The 26,765-nt window shown below is 36.1% G+C and overlaps 1 pseudogene; it reads left to right on the plus strand.

Annotated features, from left to right (window-relative positions):
- The first annotated feature begins 9,433 nt into the window (after nucleotides 1–9,433).
- Nucleotides 9,434–10,051, plus strand: LOC123940319 (annotated as a pseudogene).
- Nucleotides 10,052–26,765: the final 16,714 nt, after the last annotated feature.

Genomic DNA, 26,765 nt, shown 5'->3' on the forward strand with positions numbered 1-26,765 from the left:
AATCTAGTTTTCATGTTTGGCAGCCATATGCCCACCTCAAGTCAGAAGGTGCTATTTCTACATAAGAAATAAAGACGGGATTTTGGTGGACGACCATAGAATCACTAATAAAAATTTACATTCTGGAGTGCCTGGGTGGAGCAGTCAGTTAAGTGTCCGACTCTTGGTTTCTGCTCATATCTCATCTCAGGATTAATTTCGAGCCAGTGGTGAGGCTCCACACTGAGAAGACAGTCTAGTTAATATTCTCTCTTTCTCTCTTTCTTTCTCCCTCTGCCTTTTCCCCTTCCTCTCTCTTTCTCTCTCTCTCTCTCTCTCAAAGATAAATAAATGTTCAAAATATATTTTGCATTCTAATACATGGATAAATAATGTTACACTTTAGTGAGACAGAAACTCTTCAGTAATGCTATCTTTGCATAAAAATGCTTAGATCCAGGTTTCTTGAGTTGACCAATTCACTTTATTCCTGTAACACCTATTATTGGTTTTTCACCTCCGTGACTCCCTGTTTTATAGAAACACTGATTTTAGATTTTCTTGGCATCTTTTTAGTTCCTATTAATAATAGATGTATCAAAGCCTTTTAGTGCCTGTTATGCTGTTATATGTTATACTGCAAATTCGAGCAAAAGATTTGAATGACAATCACACAGGTTCTAAGAGCACAGGCAGAAAATCTGTAACCAACATGGCAAGTGAAATAAAGGAGGACTTTGAAGGCCAAGGCCAAGGGCACAAAGCCAAGAAATGGAAAAGAATAAATCAAGTAGAAGAGGAGAAAAAAATAAAAGTTTTCTTATAAGGAAGAAAAACATGAAAAATAAAATATTGGAGAAGTTAGAAAACATGAGAATGATTCTCAAAACCCAAATGATATCATTAAAGTAGGGTTTTAACTGCATCAAATCCTTTCTAATCAAAATAATATTCATTGTATTGTGTAACATACAAACATAAGTCTAGAAATGCCTCTGGAGATAATGGAGCTATGCCTAAAAATGTTCTGACTAAATATTCTGCCAATCACTTATATTGATTTGTTTTATTGCCCAGACAACTTAGTCAAAATAATCTCATCAGATTGATTACATACAAAAAATCTGAATCCTCCACTTGATATCTACTAAAAACGTAAAAGTGAAGTAAGGAGGAAAGATAACTAATATTAGATCTCTTAGTCTTGGTTCCCCACAACTTTCTTGCTTGTAAATATATTTTTATTCTAAGCACGTGGTATTTAAAAAGAACATTACTCACTGAATCCTGGCTTCTGATGGAACTAAATAAAATAATGCTTCATTATCATTTACATTTATTTTGGAGATACTGATATAAGTTTCATTAGATTTCCAATGTAAAAATGAGTGATACATAAGACAAGCAGTATTTACTTCAAGAAAAATATAATACTACCAAATACATTTTTTTTAACATCTAAAAGTGGCAATTCAGGAAAAGTCTCTTGCATAGACACAATAATTATAATTCCTTTTTTGAAAAGAAAATTATAAATAAGACTAGAAACAACATTTAATTAAAATCAGAGATTTTCTGCAATAAAATTGCCAATAAGAAGAAAACATATAATTTGGACACACATTTTAAAAAACAGCTGCAGAAACAGGCTTTAACAATGAAGTTTTTTGACTGGAGAATATCTATATAAAAAGACCAATATTAAAAAAATTCAAAAAAAAAAAGTGACCAGGAGAAAGAAAATGAGTTGGGGTCAGCAGATCTTGCCTTCTGCCTTGTAAAACACATGGTATCTAAATTTAGTGTCTCCATATTTACCCCATACAACTCTATCATTATTTGATACTGACAAGAATTGCTTTGACCTTTGAGAAATCTTCTATTTTGTGCATTGACTCTGTGAGACATGTTTACAGAACTGCAGATGTCAATACTTCCCCTATTATGAGCTAAGCAAGCTTCTAAAGTACTATTTTTTAAAGACTCTGATACTTCCTAGCCACACACAAAAAAATAAAAAGTCTGAATTACATGTACATGCTAAAAGATTATAAAGGGCAGAGATACTTTATGCTAGAGAAGTATACATAATAAAATTCAAACATGACCACATTTTAAAAATTGAGATTACAGGCAGTTACCGCTTTGACATTGGCCACAGCAACTGTCTCCAAAGGCAAGTGAAACAAAAGCAAAAATAAACTTCTAGGACTTCATCAAGATAAGAAGCTTCTGCACAGCGAAGGAAACAGTCAACAAATCTAAGAGGCAGCCCACGGAATGGGAGAAGATATTTGCAAATGACACTACAGATGAAGTGCTGATATCCAAGATCTATAAAGAACTCCTCAAACTCAACACCCAAAAAACTAATAATTCAGTGAAAAATACAGAAGACATGAACAGACACTTTTCTAAAAAAGAAATACAAATGGCTAACAGACACATGAAAAAATGTTCAACATCACTAGCCATCAGGGAAGTACAAATCAAAACCACAATGAGATACCACCTTACACCAGTTAGAATGTCAAAAATTAACAAAACAGGAAAAGCAAATGTTGGGAAGGATGTGGAGAAAGGGGAACTCTCCTACACTCTTGGTGGGAATGCAAGTTCTTACAGCCACTCTGAAAACAGTGTGGAGGCTCCTCAAAAAGTTGAAAATAGAGCTACCCTATGACCCAGCAGTTGCACTCCTGGGTATTTACCCCAAAGATACAGATGTAGTGAAAAGAAGGGTCACATGCACCCCAATGTTCATAGAAATAGCCACAATAGCCAAACTGTGGAAGAAGCTGAGATGTCCCTCAATGGATGAATGGATAAAGAAGATGTGGTACATATACACAATGGAATATTATTCAGCCATCAGAAATGATGAATACCTACCATTTACATTGACATGGATGAAACTGGAGGCAATAAGTGAAATAAGTCAAACAGACAAAGATAATTATCATATGGTTTCACTCATATGTGGAACATAAGCAATAGCACAGAGGACCATAGGAGAAGGGAGGGAAAGCCAAAGGGGGAGAAATCAGAGAAGGAGATGAATCATGAGAAACTATGGATTCCAAGAAACAATCTGGGGGTTCAGAGGGGAGGAGAGTGGGGGAATGGGGGTAGCAGGGTGATAGGTGTTGAGGAGGGCACATGCTGTAATAAGCCCTGGGTGTTATACCTAACTAATGAATCACTGAATACCTCATCAAGGACTAATGGTGTACTATACAATAGCTAACTGACCATAATTTTTTAAAAAATCAAGATTAAGGTGAAGATAGAAAGTTCATGTTGAAATATGCCATAAGAATTAAAGAAATCTGGGATGCCTGGGTGGTTCAGTGGGTTAAGCATCTGCCTTCAGCTCAAGTCATGATCCCAAGTCCTGGGATTGAGTCCTACATCAGGCTCCTTGGTCAGCAGAGAGCTTGCTTCTCCTTCTCTCTCCGCCCCTCGCCCCTATTCATATTCTCTCTCTCTCTCTGACAAATAAATAAATAAAATCTTAGAAAGAAAAGAAGAAAGGAAGGAAGGATGGAGGGAGGGAGGGCAGAAAGAAAGGAAAGAAGGAAGGAAGACAGGCTTATAATCCTATCTTAAGTGTGAGTTTTTTTAAAAGATGATCTATTTTTCAGTAGGCATATTAAGCATTCATTTTGTTGAACAGCCTCAGGCCCTAAAACTATCTTCATTTTGTAGGTCTTCAAAAATATCTTTATTTTGTTCTGGTGTAAGTTCTAAGATTTGATTAGCATTAATAAAACTAAATTTTTTCTGAAAAAAACATATTTGTAAGTTATAAATAATGAACTTACATTCGTGGGGGTAATGAAGAATCACTGTTCAACAGTTTAAACAAATAAGCCATAAAGGACTTGTATTCACATTTTGATTAACTACTGGCAAAGATAATTTACTAATATGTTCTCATGTCACATAATTACTACCCGGCTTGGATGATGTTTGTGTTATAATGCAGATTACTCAAGAACCTTGACATTCATGGATTTAACATTTTTAATTTCAGCAGTTCCCTAGGGACTCAGTGATCCATAGCCCATAGCAATTTAAAATTTTGCTGACTTTCCATTTATATGTGCTAATTGTGAACAGAAATGGCACTGGAACTAGAAAAGTCCTGGGTAAAGGTCATTGAGGACCAAGTGAATCATTTCAGAGTCACTCAATTATGTCTTTTTGTTTAACCTTATTTAAGGTTTTAACCTTACTAGACAAAATGGGCAATGATTTTTATAATATTCCTTTATTTAACCAATTGATCCATGTGGCTATATCATCTACACTGAAGTCTGGTTTATCCTTTTTTTATTTATGGCTTAAATAAATAGTTCCACATGTATGATCAGCAAAAGTATATCTTACATTAATATCAATGCAATGTCATTAATTACATTAATTAGTATATTAATATAATGAAATGTTAATATTTCAATATCAAGCCATGTGTAATTCAACAAATTTCACAGATGGAATATCCCAAATTGTGTGTCCCTTAAAAGTTAAAGCTAAAAAATAAATTCATATTTATATGCATAATTTTACATAGACTACACCAGTGAATTAGGTAGTAGAAGATATCTCTTGTGTGAATTCCATAGTAAAACAGTGCATTCAATTACCAAAATAGTAAGTGAAGCCAAGCATGAGATTTTGTATACCCAGGCCACCAAGAGGCCCTTGAATTCAATAAAATGCAATGACGTTGTAATCAGACTGCCTGGGTCTGAACCCTGGCTCCTCAACTTTTGGAACTTAGATAAGTTGTTTAACCTCTCTGTTCCTATTTCTTACAGACAGATACAGACCCTCATATGTTTCTGTTGTGAGGATTGAGTCAGTAATACCTAGTGGAGTTCTTGGCACATACTAAGGGCTCAGTAAATTTTAGTTTCACTGATGCTAACTCTCTGGGGAGTCTAATTTGTGAAAGAGGGGTTGTTAGATTGTTAGAATACTTAATGAATTTCACAGACCCTACATTTCAGCATAGTATTCTTTTTGCTTGTTACTATATAATTTCATCCAATCAACTGACAAGAATTGATTTCTTATCATGAGGCAAATAAGAAAATTATGTTTTAGAGACAGTGCTAGCCAGAATAAGAGAAATTAGAAGCAGAGATAGGTAAGAGAGGGACAGGGAGGCTGAAGCAGAGAGGGACAATGACTGATGACGGATCACTAGATAGATAGGTCAGTAGGTACGTAGGTAGACAGACAGACAGATATAGATGACAGATTGACAAATAGATAAAGACAGATGAAACATAGGTGATACAGTTTGTGTTAACATTCCAGTTAAGCGGTGACAGCAAAATTTGTCAGCGAAGATCCCTAAGAATAAAGAATAGGTTAATATAATGAAAATAGCATTGATAAATTTAAAATTTGCCCCTAAACTGACATGCTCAATGTGGAAGTTTCTCCTGCATAGGCAGGAAAGTAAAACATATAATTTACAAGCTTAATTCAGTTTCTAATACAATATAATATTAGCCGCCTAATTATATTGGTGCTGCACTTAGAAATATAAATAGCTATGATTCAATGAACTATTCTTTCAACTATAGAAAGTGAAATTCAGTGTGGGAGGTCTCTCTCTATGCCTATCCTTCATTTCCTCTCTCCTGTTATTTATTACTTCTGTGTATAACTTCCATTTAGTAGGCGCCTACCAGTATCTGAAAAACACTAATATTTACTTAGAAATGAAACACTGCTTCAATTATTCCAAGACTCTGGACTTTTGAAAAGATTATAAATAGTGTTATCTTTAACTTTAAAAATAGGAATCAGGGGCGCCTGGGTGGCTCAGTGGATTAAGCCGCTGCCTTCGGCTCAGGTCATGATCTCAGGGTCCTGGGATCGAGCCCCGCATCGGGCTCTCTGCTCCGCAGGGAGCCTGCTTCCTCCTCTCTCTGCCTGCCTCTCTGCCTACTTGTGATCTCTCTCTCTCTCTCTGTCAAATAAATAAATAAATAAATAAATAATCTTAAAAAAAAATAGGAATCAAAATACTAATATATAGTCTTGAATGATTTATAGTAACTTTATGTACAATATAAAAACAAAAACAAAATCTTAACTCCTTCAGAACCTGAAAGATAATAAGTGTTTTAAAATATATAGGGAAGTATTTCCTTTCCTAAACCTAAGAACCCCATTTTCTCCTTTTATAATTCCCTTTTAAATGGAGGGTAGCCTGTATGATAAAATGAAATCTGCTGCTTCAAAGTCTGTTCCTAGAACAATTTGTCCACAGTCCTGCAACAGCACTTACTACATTCCATAGTCTGTTTATGTGCCTTTATCTCTCTTATCATCATTCTGTCAAGTCTTAAAAGGCATTGATCGTAACTTAAGCATGTTTGTGACTCCCATTCTCAACCTCCCATTTCCTACATTATTGGGGCTTGAAATATTTTTGATAAATGAAGCAAAAGAGCATCAAGGCATATGAGTAGGCTTTATGAGTCTTTGATCATAAAGATATCAACAATTATTAAACAAGTATAGAATTCAGTTGAGAAAGATTCAGAAAACAGGATACTTTGATGAGACTAAATACTTAATGCTGGAACTAGTCTATACAAAGTGGTAAGGCAAAATGATTAGCTCACTTTCAAGTAATGAAGATGAGGGACAAACATATGACTTGGGCTCATGGTTTCAGTTCATATGAAATGTCAGCCCCACAGCACATATGTTTTGCAAGGACACCTATCAGGTCAAGAAAAACAACTGTGTTATCACTCATTCACATATTTATTTGATGATTTTTTTAATTGAAGGCTAACTAGAGTGTCAACTACATATAGTATCCAAAATTTGCCCAGGTGGATTTTACAGCCAACATCTTGAAGCCAAAAATGGTATCTGCAAAGAAGTAGCATCAAAGAGGCTAGATATCCACACACAAAGCAATGCGGACATCATTAATTGTACTTCGGTGTGAATAAAGGCATTAGAAAGTGTGGCATTTAAATTATTGTGGCAAAATTTAGAGTACAAACTCCAGAATATTTTGAATGTAGAGAGCATCTGTTCCTTCAGAGTGACTAAGTTTCAGGTAGGAATACCCAAAGTAAAAGAATTTTGTCCATCAAGTAGACTAGGTGTTGCTAGACTCTGAAAGTAAAACAAGGAACCTAGTGCCAAAACCCTGGACCTCTGGATGAAAATCTGAACATCATTTTGTTCTTCCTGAACCTATGAAAAATTTTCCTATTTCTTAACCAAGTTAGCTCTAAGAACAAAATCTTAGAGCCAGAACTGAGATGGGTAGTAACAAATTTTCCTTAAGAGTTTATTTTGCTAAATACTCCTTGCTGGTGTACTGGAGCCACTTGATTGTTAAAATTTCAGGCATTTGTGAGCATTTGCTGAGTTAAAGAAACACAAGTATAGTCAAATTTTATAATCACTTAATACTTTTACTATATCTTTCTACCATATATGCTGTTGTGCTGATTTCTACTAGTGCATGTGTAGGGATGGAAATACTACACAAAGGTGTGCTACTTCACATCTTTTCTCAACTCTACGTTCAGGGACCACATTGTTAAAAATAAGCCATTGTGGGAGTCTTAACACTGTAAAGACCACAGAACAGGACTTGGTTTACTGTTTTGTTGATGGTCTAGACTTAAGAAAGTGATGGAAAGAATTTTAAGAGTACAGAGTAAACTCAAAAGTAGGCATGTGTATAGTCATATTGTGAATAGCACAAAAACTCAAGGAAATAGCCTTGCAAGTCTTAATACTGTTATCTCATTTGATAAAACAGTTGCTCACATCACTGAAGAACTAATAAAGTTCCAAACATATTTTCATTATCTTCTTTTTGTCTTATTTGTCAGTGCAAATGAAAATACCAACCAATATTTATGTTCAAACTTTACTTTTGTCAATCACAACTATGGTTTAGCTATATAGATAAGAGTTCAGCAAAAAATAATGCAAGCATACTGGAAGAGTCAACTGGTTATACGGAATTTACCACAAAGTATATTTTAAGTTTATGATTTGTAAACTGCAAATATTCTTAGATCTTTAAAATTTGTAACAACACACACACACACACACACACACACACACACACACACATACACATTCTGTTTACATTGTTATCAAAATTCATGAAAGAATAAATTTAAACCTAAGAATGCATGTATGTCAGTTTTGTAGAGTTGGCTGAGGTAGATAAAATTGTTTATAATTAAATTAGTTCTATAAATCTTATCCAAGTTCCCTTTCCCAACCTCTTTCCTGTCCCTCTTTTATTTGTTCACTTTGTACTTCTTTTCTGTAGGACTCACTTGTTAATTCATTTGTATAATTTTGGGTTTAATGTGTATCTCTCTATACCCCTACATAGAAGCCTGTCAAATAAGTCTGTGCCATCTTGTTCCCTGTTGAATACACAGTGTCTATCATAGTACTTGAAATTGGCCATGGTGGGAATATTTATACCATGATTCACTGAAAATTCACATTAAATATTTACCTTACAGACAAATTAGTGAATGAATAGAAGAATGAATCCCCCTGGAAGACATTATTTTATTGTTATTTGAGCCATGGGTACTGATGGGAACATTAGAAATACAGTTTTAACTTGTCAATAATGTGCTGTGGAAAAGTAAATAAGTCACATTTTTAGCTGATAATTCTTTCACAGTATTTAAATACTCAAAACTCCATGAGAAAGTCTTCTCCCTTTTTCCACTGTCTACCCCTTCATGAAGTATTACTTATTCGGTGGATGCTCAAGAGAGACTGACAGGGAGAGGGAAATACCAGGAATGTGGAAGATTTGAAACACTGTAATTTCATTCTCTTCTGCCTAACCTTTCCCTTCTGCATAAATAAAACAAAAGCTTCATTATGAAGGAAAGAAGGTCAGGCCATTTTTACAGTTCTTTCGAGGGTGAGAACAATTAAAATGTTGCTTAGCACTGTCTCCCTGACAACTTCATGTCATGGATTTGAGGCAGTTCTGACTTCAACAAAAGCCCAGAAAGCAATAACTTTTTTTCTTTCTTAAAGCATTCAATCAATAATGTACTGTACTGAACTTAACCATTCCCTTTTTCCATGAGGATAAACATTCTAAACCACTTAATGCTCTTACAGATTGTAAGACATTTAAGAGATGTTTTAAACATTTTAAAACAAACACTTAAAGTAAAAGAAAGAAAAGAAAATACATAATAAAAACATGAAGAGTAGATTGTGAAATACTAAAACAATCGTATGTTTACTTATAAACAAATAAGCAGGCAGACATAATTTACTTTCTATATTCTTTTTAAAAACTCTCAAATATACGCCAATTAAATTCTCAGTGCATTGTTATACTTTGCCTTCCATTTAAAGTGTAACAACAGTATGTAAAAGAAATCTTAAAATAAATGAATAAAGCTCTTCCTCTCAGCGGCCTGGGGTGACCTCTGAAAATGGTTCGCTATTCGCTTGACCCGGAAAACCCTACGAAATCATGCAAGTCAAGAGGTTCAAATCTCCGTGTTCACTTTAAGAACACACGTGAAACTGCCCAGGCCATCAAGGGTATGCATATCCGAAAAGCCACCAAGTATCTGAAAGACCTCACTTTGCAGAAGCAGTGTGTGCCATTCTGTCGCTACAATGGTGGAGGTGGTAGGTGTGCCCAGGCCAAACAGTGGGGCTGGACACAAGGTCGGTGGCCCAAGAAGAGTGCTGAATTTTGACTGCACATGCTTAAAAACGCAGAGAGTAATGCTGAACTTAAGGGTTTAGATGTCGATTCTCTGGTCATTGAGCACATTCAGGTGAACAAAGCCCCCAAGATGCGGCATAGGAATTACAGGGCTCATGGTCGGATTAACCCATACATGAGCTCTCCCTGCCACATTGAGACGATCCTTACTGAAAAAGAGCAGATTGTTCCTAAACCAGAAGAGGAGGTTGCACGGAAGAAAAAGATATCCCAGAAGAAACTGAAGAAACAAAAACTTATGGCCCGGGAGTAAATTTGCACAGAATAAATGCAAATAAAAATTTTAAAAATGAATAAAAACAATTATGTAAAATTAAAGTAATATGGCTTTTGATAGCAGATTTTAAGGACACTGGACATTTTATGAGACATTTTTTATGCTAGTGTAAATGGTTTATTATTTAAAAAACAGGAGATCCCATGTTTTTAAAGCAATTTTTTAAAATAGAAATTGCCAAGCACAGTTACTATGTCATGAAGCATTCTTCTACAAATCAAAATGTAAGTATTAAGGCAGTAGAGTTCTTAAAACTGTAAAGTGTAAGTCATTTATCAAATCTGTATCTACTTATTAGATCTGAAGGTTGTTCTTTCCCAGACCCAATACTGTAGGACCAAAACACTCCAATTTTAATTCATAGAGTTAAAAATAATGAGTGAACTCATAACAGCCATTAGAGAGGAAAGTTTCTGAACAGAAAGAAAAGAAAACTTCTAGAAATATATTTAACTAATGTAAAATGAGAGCAGAGTTTATCAGTGAACAAGTTTCAGAAGAAAGATAAAGTTTCCTTCTGCACAGGCTCTATATATCTCTATACTATATACTCTCTCTCTATATATATATATATACACACACACACACTATATATATAGTATATACACTATATATATAGTAGTGAGGCCTAACTCACTACTCCATTAAAAACAAAACAAAACAAAACAAAAAAGTAAAATTTCTGTATTTTATCTATAATTTTATGTTCGTGAGTTCTAGAGGCATTTTTTTTTTTTTTTTCGTTTCAAAAGTTCCCCATCAAAATATAAACACCCGCCGGAATGGCCTTTATCCTAATATTTTTTTGCCCTTAAAGTCAAATGTGGTCTCCGAAGTTTTGTAACCACAACACTCCAAGAAACTACAACTGGATGATAATTGTTGCCACCTTCTTGAGATCTGTGACTAGCAGCATTTTCAGTTAGCAAAATCACATTGAAATTAACATTTGAACCCACAGAAGTGGAATGGGATATATAGTAGACAAAGGAAGCAAGAATTCATTGGATGGCAGAAAGGCATCTAATATATGAACTTCTACAGACTCGATGATTTGACAAAGGACTCTAGGCTGAATCCATACTAGAGGTGACCATTTCTCACTCAATGCTCTGAGCATAAATCTACTTCATAGTTATGAAAAAGTGGGGCACCTGGGTGGCTCAGTCATTAAACATCTGCCTTTAGCTTGGGTCATGATCCCAGGATCCTGGGAGTGAGCCCCACATCAGGCTCCCTGCTCTGCAGAAGCCCTGCTTTTCCCTCTACCACACCCCCTTCTCATGTTCCCTCTCTCACTCTGTCAAGTGTGTCAAGTGTCTCTCTCTCTCTCTCTGTCAAGTAAATAAATAAAATCTTTAAAAAAAGATAGATATGAAAAAGAAGACATGTTGTAAGGACCAAAATATGCATACAATATAGGGCAGGACTCCAGGATGAGAAGTTATCTTTGGGAAGATTGGTGACCCATGAATGATGTCTTCGTAGTGCATTAGCATGTCCCAACCCACAGCAAAAGTAGAATTGCCTTTTGTTTTGTCTACTGAGAAACCTTGGATTTGTAGCTCTCCAGTCTAAAACAGCTATTGGATTTAAGGGTATTAGAATTAAAGAGGTTATAAGCAGTCAACACATGGCCTTTGTGAAATAAAAAGATGTTTATAACTGAGAAAGTAATGGACTGTGTTTGAATTGGCTAGACCACCCAGTTCATCTCATTAAGGATCATACACTGGAATTCGGTCAGGAAGTCGAATTGAAAAGAGAAAATGATGTGTTCCTCCCTTAAGCTACTAGTATTACCTTCAATACTGTCGTTTCATGGTTCTCAACATTTTAAGGTGGTTGGTTTATGTTTTAAAAGTGAATCAATAGTCTGTTGCTCAGTTTTGCCAAATTAGGTTTATCTTCTACATACACATGTAAGTAAAGTGTTGTTCAATGAGCTGAGGTAAATAGAGTGGTTGATTGTTTCCCCATTTTGTGGTGATACATATAGGTGTTTAGGGATAGATGCTAATTCTACAAAAGGCTAACTCGGCTAAAATGAAAAATAGCATTAGTAAAATACAGAAGTAAATGCGGTCAACAGCCCACTACAGAGGCATTTTTCACACATCTTTTGACGACTTAGTTCAGTTAAATTCATGATCCATAAAGCAGAGAGCAATAAAATCCATTTTTTGTTCTTGTGTTGAATTAAAATATTACTAACCATGCTTGAAACACCACTGTTTCTGTAAAGACACTGTTAAGTCCAGTTAAAAGACTAAACTACTATAGCTATTTTTTTGTTTTAGCAAGAAATCAATGGAGACAGTAATTTTAATCTTCTTTTAATATTCTTCAAAATAATAAAAAAGGGGATTTTGTCATCAATACCACTGATCAAATGCCAAATGAAAATGTCCATAGAAGTCAACTCATTTACATAATACTTCTTATTACCTATTTGCTTTCTGGTGATTTGGTGATCCATAGATGGGACATAGGAAAATACTAATTTGGGATTAGTGTTAGCATGTTAACAATTTTCTTTTCTACGTTATATGAATAAATTATTAATATATACTAAAAGGCACTTTAATGCAATATAGTGAGTCACCACAGAGTTTTATTTTTGCCTAATTCACCTCCTTCCATACATTTAAATACCTGTGTGGATCATGAAAATGAATTATAAACACTTATATAACTGTATATCATGGAGTATTAGGACTTCATTTTTTTATATTATACTTTCTCAGACAGCTATATCTTACCTTAAAAAGCTATCACTAGAGTGTCATCAAAAATTAGAAATTTAGCAAAATATTGGGAGTAACTCCTAATTTCATTTAGATCACTCTGGATTTTCCAAAGTCTAAATTACCTGTGAGGTTTTTTTGTGTATTATATTCTGAGAAAACTCTGGAAATGTGACTGCTAAACTTAGCCATCTAAATCCCCAATTTCATTACCTCCATCCAAAAGAAACAGAAAGGAATTCTTTTTAAATAACAAATTCAAACAAACCATAAGAGAGTCTTAATCTCACAAAACAAACTGAGGGTTGCTGGGGGGAGGGGAGTAGGGAGAGGCTGATTGGGTTACGGACATTGCGGGGGTATGTGCTATGGTGAGTGCTGTGAAGTGTGTAAACCTGGGGAGTCACAGACCTGTACCCCTGGGGATAAAAATACATTATATGTTAATAATAAATAAATAAATAAATAAATAAATAAATAAATAAATAACAAATTCAAAAAAGCTGTAAGATGGTGTGTTATACATTCAACAAAATGACCAAGTAATCCAATCCCTGAATGCTACCCTAGAAAAATGAAATCTTGTCTTCACACAAAAATAAGTACATGAATGTTCATAGCAACTCTAGTGATAAATACTAAAAACTAGAACACCCCAAATGTCCTCCAACAAGTAAATTGGAATATAAGTACTGGTGTTGTCATTCAATGAAATATTACTCAGCAATAAAAAACGAGTTAGTGATACATAAAGTGTCAATGAATCTCAAAGACAGTACACTGAATAAAAGAAATCAGTCTCAAAAAGATACATCTTGCACAACATATTTACCTGACTTTCTCCAACAACAATACCATTGTGATGGCGAAGAGGTCAGTGGTTGTCAAGGGTGTGAGGGGAGAGAATGAATATAAAGAATACCAATAGAGAATCTTTTACTTTAATAAAACCATTCTGTATCCTGACTATAGTGGTGGTTAGACAAATACAAATGTGCTAAAAATTCACAGAAGCGAACACCAAAAGAAAAACTGTCAATTTTATCAAATGATACCTTTAAAAATGATAAGCAAACAAAAATACTGATCAATGACCTCAACATCTAGATTGTGGTATCAATAAAGTCATTTCAGTTTTGACAAGCATTTTTAAAAATCTGAGAATTAGAATTACAAGCTGCACATCTCAGCATTAGCTACCAGGTGTAAGTCAATCTCCTATTAAGAACAGAATAGAAAAATAGATGTAATTACTAAGGCTCTTTTAAGAGTAAACACCTTCTGTTTTAGTTCAGCTCAGCAAATAATGTGCTGAGTTTGTACTGCATACAAAAGCTTGAGTGGCAGTAGAGATACTCTCACAAAAAAATAAATAAATAAAAAATAATAAATAAATAAAAATAAAACCACCACTACATTTAGTGGATATTTCACTAGATTAACAGGTTCAGCTAGGTTACTAGGACAACACATAGTTCAGCAGATGTAACAGCTAGAACTTATCTACAAAGATTTTGTATTCTTTGGCTGAATCCCGTTATGAGACATTAGGACTCATGTGGTGTTTTTATTCTTCTCCTGTAAGGCAGTTCCTTGTTTATTTGGCTCTCCTGCTCTACGAGATTGAGCAACTTTAAGCTGAAACTATGCATGCTATAGATCTTTGTGCTTGACCCTGCTCTGCACATTATACAGAGAAGGTTTTCATAAGTGACTCTAGAATTTAAAGAGGGTAGAAAACAGCATTTTGGGTTTTTTGTTTATTTTTGTTTTTAACTCACATTCTATAAAGCCATCTACATATTTCATTTTTAGAGAAGTCACAAATTGTAAAAACAAGATTTATTTGTTGATAACCATAGGAAACTGCCTTTGATGAATTTCACAGCTTCTTAAACTCTCTGGAAAGTCTTGTGCAATTATATATGGAGAAGTATAGAGATGGGGTTCCATTTAGGAGAGATTCAGAGAGGAACTACAAGTCCTTTGTATACATGTGTACTTGTTTTTATCATTTCAAATCCATTCTTAGCCTTAACGCTCTATTTTTGTGGCCGAGATCATTAATTAACTTATCTATTCCCTTTCTTTCCTCATTTTATTCCTTGCCCTTAGGGTCTCCCTGGTAGAAAATTAAGTCATTCTCCAATTACAGTAATTATAATTATTTTTTGTATAATCTCCAATCTACTGGGATTTTATACTATAATCAAGTGCCCCTGAATCTCTTCCTAATCAAATCCTAAATGGTCCATTTGTATTGTCAAACAGAATCATTGCCGCCAATAGCATATTTCCCCCCATCTGGGTGCCATTTTAAAAGCGCTTCCTTAAGTCATATAGCTTTAGCTTCCTCACTTGCTTTACCAAGTCTACAGAAAAAGGCAATGAAGGAGAAGGCAGCAAGAGCCTAGAATCCTTTATCTCTTAGATGGACAGGTAGGACTTCCTGCTATGGGTGGTGTACATTCAGTAGGCCAGAAAGAAGAAATGTTAATGGAGTCCAAAATCCTTCATGATTTCATAGTCACTAAGCATGTCCTGTTTTATAGGAAGGTCAGAGGAAGTCTCTGGTTGTCTCAGTCGAGAAAGAAACTTGGCCACAAATTTCAATTTAATTTTCTTTGGGGACTAAAACTATGCACTGATATGATTTTTTACCCAAAACAAGTCTCCAGTGCTAGTGAATCACTCTTTAAATAAGGGCAGCTTGTTTTCTCACCATCCCAACCCTCTAAGAATTCAAGACAGCATCCTTTAAGCTAGAGAAGCTTGGCTTCCTGTGGTTCCATTAATTCATGTCCCTCATTTGGGCATTAACATGAAAGAAGCCACCAGCTGACCCCATGATATCCCTGGCAATAACACTTCAGTGGAGTGTAAATGGAAGGTAACTACTTATCCATGAGCAAAAGTGGATTGATGAATTGCATAAAAGGATGATGGATAGAGGAGCAGGCCAGACAGGTAGTGCTTATAAATGGCTTTGAACTAGAGTGGGTGAAAAATATTCTTTCGTTTTTCACCTTTCCTTGCTTCAAAGCTTTAATTCATCACCCTTTATCTCAAGCAAAAGAAAACAGAATGCACCACACCATAGCCAGTAATTTGATAGAAGGGATTGCGCAGACCATAGAAGGTTTAGGAACAAACATCATCCAGCCCCTGCCATACCTCCACCCTCTCCCAGAGTCTCGAGAACCTTTGCCATGATAGCGGTTGACTAATTCATGAGAGCTTTTTTTTCTGTGGATAAGGTGTGCTTGCTCTGCAGCTTACCACTGGATCTGCTTCCTCTGACTGTTTCAGACAGAGGGGGAGCTTTCCATTTTTCCGTCATAAGGTCTTGCAGTTTGAGCTGTCTGCACACAAAGCCTCTGCTTTCAGAGCTGTTTTCTGTCAGCTGCAAGTACTAACCAATTTACTTCATAGGTCACAATAGACAAATAATTGCAAATAAAGATTTTTGTTTTCTTTTTTTCTTGTCCAAAAAGCAGGGATGAACGCCCATTTTTAGTTACTTCATCATGGTTTGAGATTCATTTCACACACTTTATCCTATTTCCAGTTGTCCTAACCACATCTTTTATTTTCAGTATTTTGATGCTTTGTCATCTTGGATCCTTGCTAATCTTGAAGAGACCACCCCTCCCAGGGTTAGCCAATTTTCACAGGGATAGTAAACAACTTGTGAGCCCCTTTTACATTCAAACCAATCTAAACCCCACACTGCTAACCACCTGCCTTTATTAGGGCCTCAGTTCAGACCACTATCTACCTGCTCTAATCACCCCAGAGCCAGGTAGCAGACAACCCAGCTTCTGTGCCCCAGAGCCTGCTGTAAAAACTGAAATGAATTAATCCTAAATCTTCTTATCTAGTCTTGCTGGTTCCTTCCTGAGGAAATTACAGTAAAGTCTCTTGTCTCTAATTTCTCTTGCACTCTCTGCCCCATAGCCAAACCCATTGTCTCCCTGCATGACCCTCTTGTATGGTGTGCCATTCCTCCAACTTCTACGGAACTGAGTATAATAAACTTTCTTCACAACAGTCATTTCTGGGTCTGTGTATCTTACCATTCTCAATAAAAACAAATCCTGAGTACCACTAAAAGATTAGTTAAACCTTGTACATTTTTCTTCCTTATTCTCAAAAGACGGTTATCAATCAATTTTTTTTCCTAAGTGTAATCATCATTAAGTCAAGCCATTCAAATCAATTAACTTAAATTACCAAGATTCATACATTAGTGAGATGCTTTGGTGAAAAAGCCACCATATTCATAATTGTATTCCTCTTTTAAATGCATCTCTGCTCTTTTGTTAACTTTTATTACTTAACCACTAATGCTGCAGTGTCCTAATTTGTAAAATCAAATCACTCATTCTATCATTCAGCACCAAAGAATTGAAATGCATATTATATGTCAGGGAAATGTGTTGCAGTTACAAAGATAAATAAATGTGCCCTTCAAAGAACTGGAAGAGCAGAAGAGAGAAGAACTCACTCTGAGTCATTAAAGTGAACTCACTCTGAGTCAAAGATGGGACTGTAAATGAATCTGCACTGGGTGGAGAAGAGCAGATTTATTCAACATGACTACAGAGGTACCTTGACTACAGAGGAACTTGAACCATCATGGGATTTACTTAGAAGAGTGAAGATTCCAGAGTGCCTGGAATAACTGCCATAGGTGCTGTGAAGGTAGGTTGTGACTGAGTTCTTACATGGATAAACAATGACAAACTAAGGACTTGAGACTTTACCTTGTGGCAGGAAGGGGTGAAATCAGGGGAGTATTATAACTAGATTTCTATTTTAAAATGATAATGCCAATAACAACTTACAGGGTTGATTGGATGACAAAGAGACCAAAAGTACTGATATTGGTTGGTAGGCTATCACTATTGTCCAACTGGGAAATAATGTTCAGCCTAGATAGGGACACGGAGAAAAAATAGTAGTTTGAAATGATAATTAGAAGATTAAATCAAGGGTTACCCAGGTGGCTCAGTCAGTTAAGCGTCTGCCATCAGCTCAGATCATGATCCCAGGATCCAACGGTCCTGGGATCGAGTCCCAATTGGGCTCCTTGATCAGTGGGGAGTCACTTCTCCCTTCTTCTGCCCCTCCCCCTGCTCATGCACTCTCTCTTGCTCACTCTCACTAATAAATAAATAAAAAAATCTTATAAGAATGATGAATTCAAAAGAAGAAGGATGATTCACTATAAGAAGTAAGAAGAGGAAAGTCTAAAACATTTCCAGAGGTTCTTACATGGATAAACAATGATACTATTAATGAGATGAAGAATAAAGAAAAAGTTGAAGAGCAACTCTACAAATTCCATATTTCCATGGTGAACAAGTTATATTAACTAAAAGACAAAAAGAAATATCAAATAGATTAAAATCTTGGTACAGGCCCAAAAGATTTTTTTAGAAATTAATATAAAAAAGGAATAATTTGAGAAAACACAAGCCATGTATTGCATTTTCAATTTTAAACAAAAATTATAATTGCCCTTCAAATATTACTCGTCACAAAAGATAAAACATATACAATAATCATTTTGAAATGCTTTTAGATCAGATCCCAATTTTATACCAAATTTTAGATTACTCTGACTTACATTTTTATCTACTCAAGTTTCAATAATAAAAATTATTGAGTCACACTTAGTCCACCTTATTTCACTAACACCTCCCACAACTCAACTTCACTTTTAGAAAGTACAATTCAAAGCAGGTTTGACTCTCAAAAGTAATTATATAATATTTTGAGTCCCTAAATGTTAATATAATAAAGAATTCTAACCCACTTATCTTCATATATATGAACACCTACTTTGTGTCAAAATTGAGACTAAATAGCAGACAGATATATGTGAGTAGATGATATTCCCACATCATCCCTACAAAATAAGATGGTACCTAAAACATGGTATGTATGTTTTACCGCAAGAAGCTCTTAAAAATCAAAATTATAACCTCAGAATCATAGATATCATAACTATTCTAGCACATCACTGAATACTGGAACCAGGCAATTTGTTTTAATATAATTATATAGATGTTATAGATAACCACCATCAATTGTTTGCAGTACAGACAGAGTATATTTTTATGGAGAATGATCTTGCAAGAAAAAATAAATTACTGAGGAAACAAAATCCCAATGAAGAAAAACCCAATGACCTATCAGGTCAATGCCTGATATATTTGGCAGGAGCCCTTGGTTCAGTGTCAGAGAACAATTACAGACAACACACCTCAGAGCTCTGCAAGCAGCACAATGGCAAATGTATCTCAATAATATCAACACACACACACACACACACACACACACACACACACACATTACCCTTTATCAAGAAAATATGTAGATATGTAGTATTGCATATAAGAAGTAAAATTTGGGATACATTTACTCATTAATACTCTTTGAAAAGAAAAATGGATATTTATGTTCATTAGAAAATGAGTACATAGTAATCAAATACATTAGTCTAGGTTTAAACCATGCCTAGAATTGTTTCTTTTTTTAATCAAACAAGTTGTCAGAGAGGAGTCAAGATGGTGGAGAAGTAGCAGGCTGAGACTACATCAGGTAGCAGGAGATCAGCTAGATAGCTTATCTAAACATTGCAAACACCTACAAATCCAACGGGAGATCAAAGAGAAGAAGAACAGCAATTCTAGAAACAGAAAATCAACCACTTTCTGAAAGGTAGGACTGGCGGAGAAGTGAATCCAAAATGACGAGAAGAGAGACCACAGGGGGAGGGGCCAGCTCCCAGCAAGTGGCAGAGCAACAGAGCACAAAATCAGGACTTTTAAAAGACTGTTCCACTGAGGGACATCGCTCCAGAGGCTAAACCGGGGTGAGGGCCATGCGGGGTCAGCGTGGCCCCAGGTCCTGCAGGGTCACAGAAGGATCGGGGGTGACAGACTGTCGCAGAGCTCGCAGGTGTTAGAATGGAGAAGCCGGCTACAGAGACAGAGCCGAGGACTGAGCTCTCAGCTCAGGGTTACCTTGAACTGGTGGCAGGCTGGGTGAGCTTGGAGCGCTGTTAGAGGCTGGGGATACGGGAGTGATTGGGTGCTATTCTCTGGGGGCGCATGAGGAGTGTGGCCGGGAGGTCTCGGCTCCTCCAGGCCGGAGACTAGGAAGCTGCCATTTTCATTCCCGACCTCCAGAACTCTACAGAAAGCCTTCAGGGAACAAAAGCTCCCGAAAGCGAACCCAAGTGGATTACTTAGTCCGGCCCGGTAAGGGCGGTGCAATACTGCCTCAGGCAAAGACACTTGAGAGTCACTACAACAGGCCCCTCCCCCAGAAGATCAACAAAATATCCAGGCAGAAGGAAGTTCATTTACCAAGTTTCCTTCAATACCTAGGAGAGCAGCGGAATTCCAGAGGAGGAGAAAGCAAAGCACGGAACTCATGGCTTTGTCCCCATGATTCTTTAGTCTTGCAGTTACTTTATTTTTTTCAATTTTTTTTTCTTTCGTTTTTCTTCTTCTGCTAAATTTTTTAAAACTTTTACCCTTTTCTTTTTTAACGTTTTTTAACTAGTTTATCTAATATATATATATTTTTTTCTTTCCTTTTTATATTTTTTCTTTATTTGTTTCCTTTTTTAAATTTTTTTCTTTCTTTTTCTGAACCTCTTTTTATCCCCTTTCCCCCCCCATGATTTGGGGTCTCTTCTGATTTGGTTAAAGCGCATTTTGGGGGGTCTTTGCCACCCTTTACTATTTTACTTGCTCCTTCATATACTCTTATCTGGACAAAATGACAAGGCGTAAAAAGTCACCACAAAAAAAAAGAACAAGAGGCAGTACTGAAGGCTAGGGACCTAATCAATACAGACATTGGTAATATGTCAGATCTAGAGTTCAGAATGACAATTCTGAAGCTTCTACCCGGGCTCAAGAAAGGCATGGAAGATATTAGAGAAACCCTCTCTGGAGATATAAAAGCCCTTTCTGGAGAAATTAAAGAACTAAAATCTAACCAAGTTGAAATCAAAAAAGCTATTAATGAGGTGCAATCAAAAATGGAGGCTCTCACTGCTAGGATCAATGAGGCAGAAGAAAGAATTAATGATATAGAAGACCAAATGACAGAGAATAAAGAAGCTGAGCAAAAGAGGGACAAACAGCTACTGGACCACGAGGGGAGAATTTGAGAGATAAGTGACACCATAAGACGAAACAACATTAGAATAATTGGGATTCCAGAAGAAGAAGAAAGAGAGAGGGGAGCAGAAGGTCTATTGGAGAGAATTATTGGAGAGAATTTCCCTAATATGGCAAAGGGAACAAGCACCAAAATCCAGGAGGTGCAGAGAAGCCCCCTCAAAGTCAACAAGAATAGGTCCACACCCCGTCACCTAATAGTAAAATTTACAAGTCTTAGTGACAAAGAGAAAATCCTGAAAGCAGTCCAGGAAAAAAAGTCTGTAACATACAATGGGAAAAATATTATATTGGCAGCAGACTTATCCACAGAGACCTGGCAGGCCAGAAAGAGCTGGCATGATATATTCAGAGCACTAAACGAGAAAAACATGCAGCCAAGAATACTCTATCCAGCTAGGCTATCACTGAAAATAGAAGGAGAGATAAAAAGCTTCCACGACAAACAAAAACTGAAAGAATTTGCAAACACCAAACCAGCTCTACAGGAAATATTGAAAGAGGTCCTCTAAACAAAGAGAGAGCCTAAAAGTAGTAGATCAGAAAGGTACAGAAACAATATACAGGGTACCTGGGTGGCTCAGTGGGTTAAGCCGCTGCCTTCGGCTCAGGTCATGATCTCAGGGTCCTGGGATCGAGTCCCGCATCGGGCTCTCTGCTCAGCGGGGAGCCTGCTTCCCTCTCTCTCTCTCTGCCTGCCTCTCTGCCTACTTGTGATCTCTCTCTGTCAAATAAATAAATAAAATCTTAAAAAAAAAAGAAACAATATACAGTAACATTCTCCTTACAGACAATACAATGGCACTAAATTCATATCTCTCAATAGTTACCCTGAATGTTAATGGGCTAAATGCCCCAATCAAAAGACACAGGGTATCAGAATGGATAAAAAAACAAAACCCATATATACGTTGCCTACAAGAAACTCATTTAAGACGGGAAGACACCTCCAGATTTAAAGTGAGGGGGTGGAAAACAATTTACCATGCTAATGGGCGTCAGAAGAAAGCTGGGGTGGCAATCCTTATATCAGATCAATTAGATTTCAAGCCAAAGACTATAATAAGAGATGAGGAAGGACACTATATCATACTCAAAGGGTCTGTCCAACAAGAAGATCTAACAATTTTAAATATCTATGCTCCTAATGTGGGAACAGCCAACTATATCAACCAATTAATAACAAAATCAAAGAAGCACATCAATAATAATACAATAATAGTAGGGGACTTGAACACTCCCCTCACTGAAATGGACAGATCATCCAAGCAAAAGATCAACAAGGAAATAAAGGCCTTAAATGACACACTGGACCAGATGGACATCACAGATCTATTCAGAACATTTCATCCCAAAGCAACAGAATACACATTCTTCTCTAGTGCACATGGAACCTTCTCCAGAATAGATCACATCCTGGGTCACAAATCAGGTCTCAACTGGTATCAAAAGATTAAGATCATTCCCTGCATATTTTCAGACCACAATGCGCTGAAGCTAGAACTCAATCACAAGAGGAAAGCTGGAAAGAACCCAAATACATGGAGACTAAACAGCATCCTTCTAAAGAATGAATGGGTCAATCAGGAAATTAAAGAAGAATTGAAAAAATTCATGGAAACAAATGATAATGAAAACACAACGATTCAAAATCTGTGGGACACAGCAAAGGCAGTCCTGAGAGGAAAATATATCGCGGTACAAGACTTTCTCAAGAAACAAGAAAGGTCTCAAGTACAAAACCTAACCCTACACCTAAAGGAGCTGGAGAAAGAACAACAAAGAAACCCTAAACCCAGCAGGAGAAGAGAAATCATAAAGATCAGAACAGAAATCAATGAAATAGAAACAAACAACAACAACAACAAAAAAAAAAAAAAAAAAAAAAAAAAAAACAATAGAACAAATCAATGAAACTAGGAGCTGGTTCTTTGAAAGAAATAATAAGATTGATAAACCCCTGGCCAGACTTATCAAAAAGAAAAGAGAAAGGAGCCCAATCAATAAAATCTTGAATGAAAGAGGAGAGATCACAACTAACACCAAAGAAATACAGACAATTATAAGAACATACTATGAGCAACTCTACGCCAACAAATTAGACAATCTGGAAGAAATGGATGCATTCCTAGAGACATATAAACTACCACAACTGAACCAGGAAGAAATAGAAAACCTGAATAGGCCCATAACCAGTAAGGAGATTGAAACAGTCATCAAAAATCTCCAAACAAACAAAAGCCCAGGACCAGACGGCTTCCCAGGGGAATTCTACCAAACATATAAAGAAAAACTAATTCCTATTCTCCTGAAACTGTTCCAAAAAATAGAAATGGAAGGAAAACTTCCAAACTCATTTTATGAGACCAGCATCACCTTGATCTCAAAACCAGACAAGGATCCCACACCAGTCAGAATGGCTAAAATTAACAAGTCAGGAAATGACAGATGCTGGCGAGGATGCAGAGAAAGGGGAATCCTCCTACACTGTTGGTGGGAATGCAAGTTGGTGCAACCACTCTGGAAAACAGCATGGACATTCTTCAAAAAGTTGAAAATAGAGCTACTCTATGACCCAGCAATTGCACTACTGGGTATTTACCCTAAAGATACAAACATACTGATCCAAAGGGACATGTGCACCCGAATGTTTATAGCAGCAATGTCTACAATAGTCAAACTATGGAAAGAACCTAGATGTCCATCAACAGATGAATGGATAAAGAAGAAGTGGTATATATACACAATGGAATACTATGCAGCCATCAAAAGAAATGAAATCTTGCCATTTGCGACGATGTGGATGGAACTAGAGGGTATCATGCTTAGTGAAATAAGTCAATTGGAGAAAGACAACTATCATATGATCTCCCTGATATAAGGACATGGAGATGCAACATGGGGGGTTAGGGGGATAGGAGAAAAATAAATTAAAGAAGATGGGATTGGGAGGGAGATAAACCATAAGTGACTCTTTATCTCACAGAACAAACTGGGGGTTGCTGGGGGGAGGGGGGTTTGGAGAGGGGGAGGGGGGTTATGGACATTGGGGAAGGTATGTGCTATGGAGAGTGCTGTGAAGTGTGTAAACCTGGCGATTCACAGACCTGTACCCCTGGGGATAAAAATACATTATATATTTATAAAAAAATAAGAAATAAATAAAAAATTTTTAAAAAAAGAATTCACATTTCACGAAAAAAAAAAAAATTAAGTTGTCAAGAGGCCAAATCTCTTTACATTTCAATTTAGAAAAGCTTCATACAGTGTATTCCAGGCAGATGTTTTTCCAATGAATTGTTTTCAATGCATTTTATACTATTTTTAATCAAAAACATTTTTAACGTTAGAAAGTATTTTACCTTCTCTTCTGTTTTCATACTTCATTTTGAATTTTTAAAGGCATAAAGTCTTTTCTATAAATGGATTCTAATATACTATTCTATTTTTTAAAAAGATTTTCCTTCAATGCCTTACCATGCTACTCTTTTCTAAAAATCAAGGAGTTAATAAATCAGGACGTGTATGTGTATGTGTGCTTGTGTGTGTGTGTTTTAAAAGTATTTTAGAATGCCTAAAGTAAAAGAAAAAAAATTACTGATGTTGGGGTCTGTTATCAAAGGAACGAGACTGCGACAAGGTGAAAGTTATGTAAAGCTTTATTCTATGCCAAGTATCAGAAGTCAGACTGATCAGCCAGGGCCGTCTCCGAGGAGAGCGACCACCCCCAGCTTACAGGCTCAAGAATGGACTGACCGGTCAGGGCTGCCTCTAAAGAGAGCGACCCCTCCCAATCTTACAGGCTACCTTTTATTGGGTAAAACTGCAACCCATATCTTGGTATCTCAACCCACTGGGTTTGTGTGTCTCTTGCTGATTGGCTAGTTCCATCTGGTCTGGTGACTTTTTATTTAAGATTACCCCATAGCAGGAACTATTACAAACAGTACTTTCCCGGAAGGCTTAGTCAGTTAACATATTCAGCGTGAATATTAAGATGGTCATCCTTCCCAAGATGGAATCATTTTGGTTAGGGCAAGACACTCTCACTGTTACAGACAGTACTTTTTACTGATTAGATGTCTCCACCTGACCTGATTCGTCCTTGTATTCTGGGCTCTGTTATTCAGGAACTAGCCAATTACATTTTACTGGTTTCTGGACTTGCTTTTAAGTAAGCTTCTCTGGGGGGTAGGGTCAATTTAAGTTTACTGCACAAACAACCAAATGGCTATTTAACTGAGATGGAGTCACTCTGGATAACTAGGTCCTTACAACTGACAAGCCAAGTATTGGCAAGAATGTGGAGCAACTAAACTCTAATATCTTGCTTAGCAGGGGTGAAATGATTCAGCCACCTTGGAAAACAGTTTAGCAGATCCTCGAAAAAGTTAAACATACATCTACCATCAACCCAGACATCCTACTCTTGGGTATTTACCTTAGAGAAACAAGCATATTTTCATATAAAACCTATACCTGAATGATCATAGCAGCTCTATTAATAAGTACTAAACACTAGAAATGACCCAGATCCCCTTTACTGAGTAAATTGATAAACACACTGTGGAAACATCCACCCAATGAAATGCCATTAAGCAATCAAAATAACTATTGATAAATGCAACAATTTGAATGAACCACAAATACATTACTTTGAGTGGAGGAATCCAGTATTAAAAGGTTACATACTATATGATTACATTTCTGTAACACTCTTAAAAAGAAAAAAAAAACTATAACAATGAAATGCAGATTAGTGGTTGTCACAGATGAAGGGAGTAATGAAATAGGGATAGCACAAGACAGCTCGTTGGGATGATGAACCTGCTCTGTACCTAACTGTGATGGCAGTTATATGAATCTACCCACAAGTTAAATTCATAGAACTGCATATTTAAAAAGTCAATTTCACTGAATGCTAGTATTTAAATTAAAAACAGAACAAAATAATAAAGGAAACATTGTCCCTGTACTTTCTGTGAGCAAAAATTAAAAGCTCTCTACTCCACTCCTTTCTTTGAAGAGAAAAGGCCTAAATGAGAACAGTGGAAGAAGGTTCTCTTAGTACATCTTCATACTTATATATTTATATATGTGTATTATTTTTCAGAAAAAAATCATAATGTTCAATTCCCCCAAATTGAGCATTTACAATTTTGCTTTGGTTACTATTTCCACAGTTCTCATCTTTACATTATTAATTAAAATAATACCTACAAAAACAGTCCCAGAGGCAAAAGTGCTTTATGTACAGTTAAGGAGATACTCCCTACTTATGATTTATACAACATACTAAGTGAAAGCACTGGATTTCTGTTCATGTGGGCTTTTAGAATTATGATGTTGAAGCAGGTACTTTATATGCAAATATTTTTCAAAGATCAGTCTTCTGTCTCACAGATTATAAACTGTCATATTTCACTCAGTTTGAATCTAGCGTATGTTGAAGTATTCCCTGTCGTGCTTTTATCGTCACGAACAGTAATCTATTCAAAGCTCAGAGGAACGGAACTAACAGCATGTTTATGGAGTTTCATCAAAACAGTTAGAGAGAATACAAATTAGTTAATTCATCAGTTTCATATGTCTGGGTAATTGACTCTGCTTTTGAAACTTACAACCATAAGATTTTCAAAGGCTAAATACAATGGTCTGGGAAAGGTATGATACAAGAGCTGCTTATTTCATTTTAATGTAAATGGTGATGCTGACAAATTGGACATTGTAATTTTGCCCCTAAGACTTGGGTCTCATCAAAAAGCTGA

This window comes from Meles meles, chromosome 4, assembly GCF_922984935.1.
Source record: "Meles meles chromosome 4, mMelMel3.1 paternal haplotype, whole genome shotgun sequence".
NCBI classification, from domain to species: Eukaryota; Metazoa; Chordata; class Mammalia; order Carnivora; family Mustelidae; genus Meles; species Meles meles.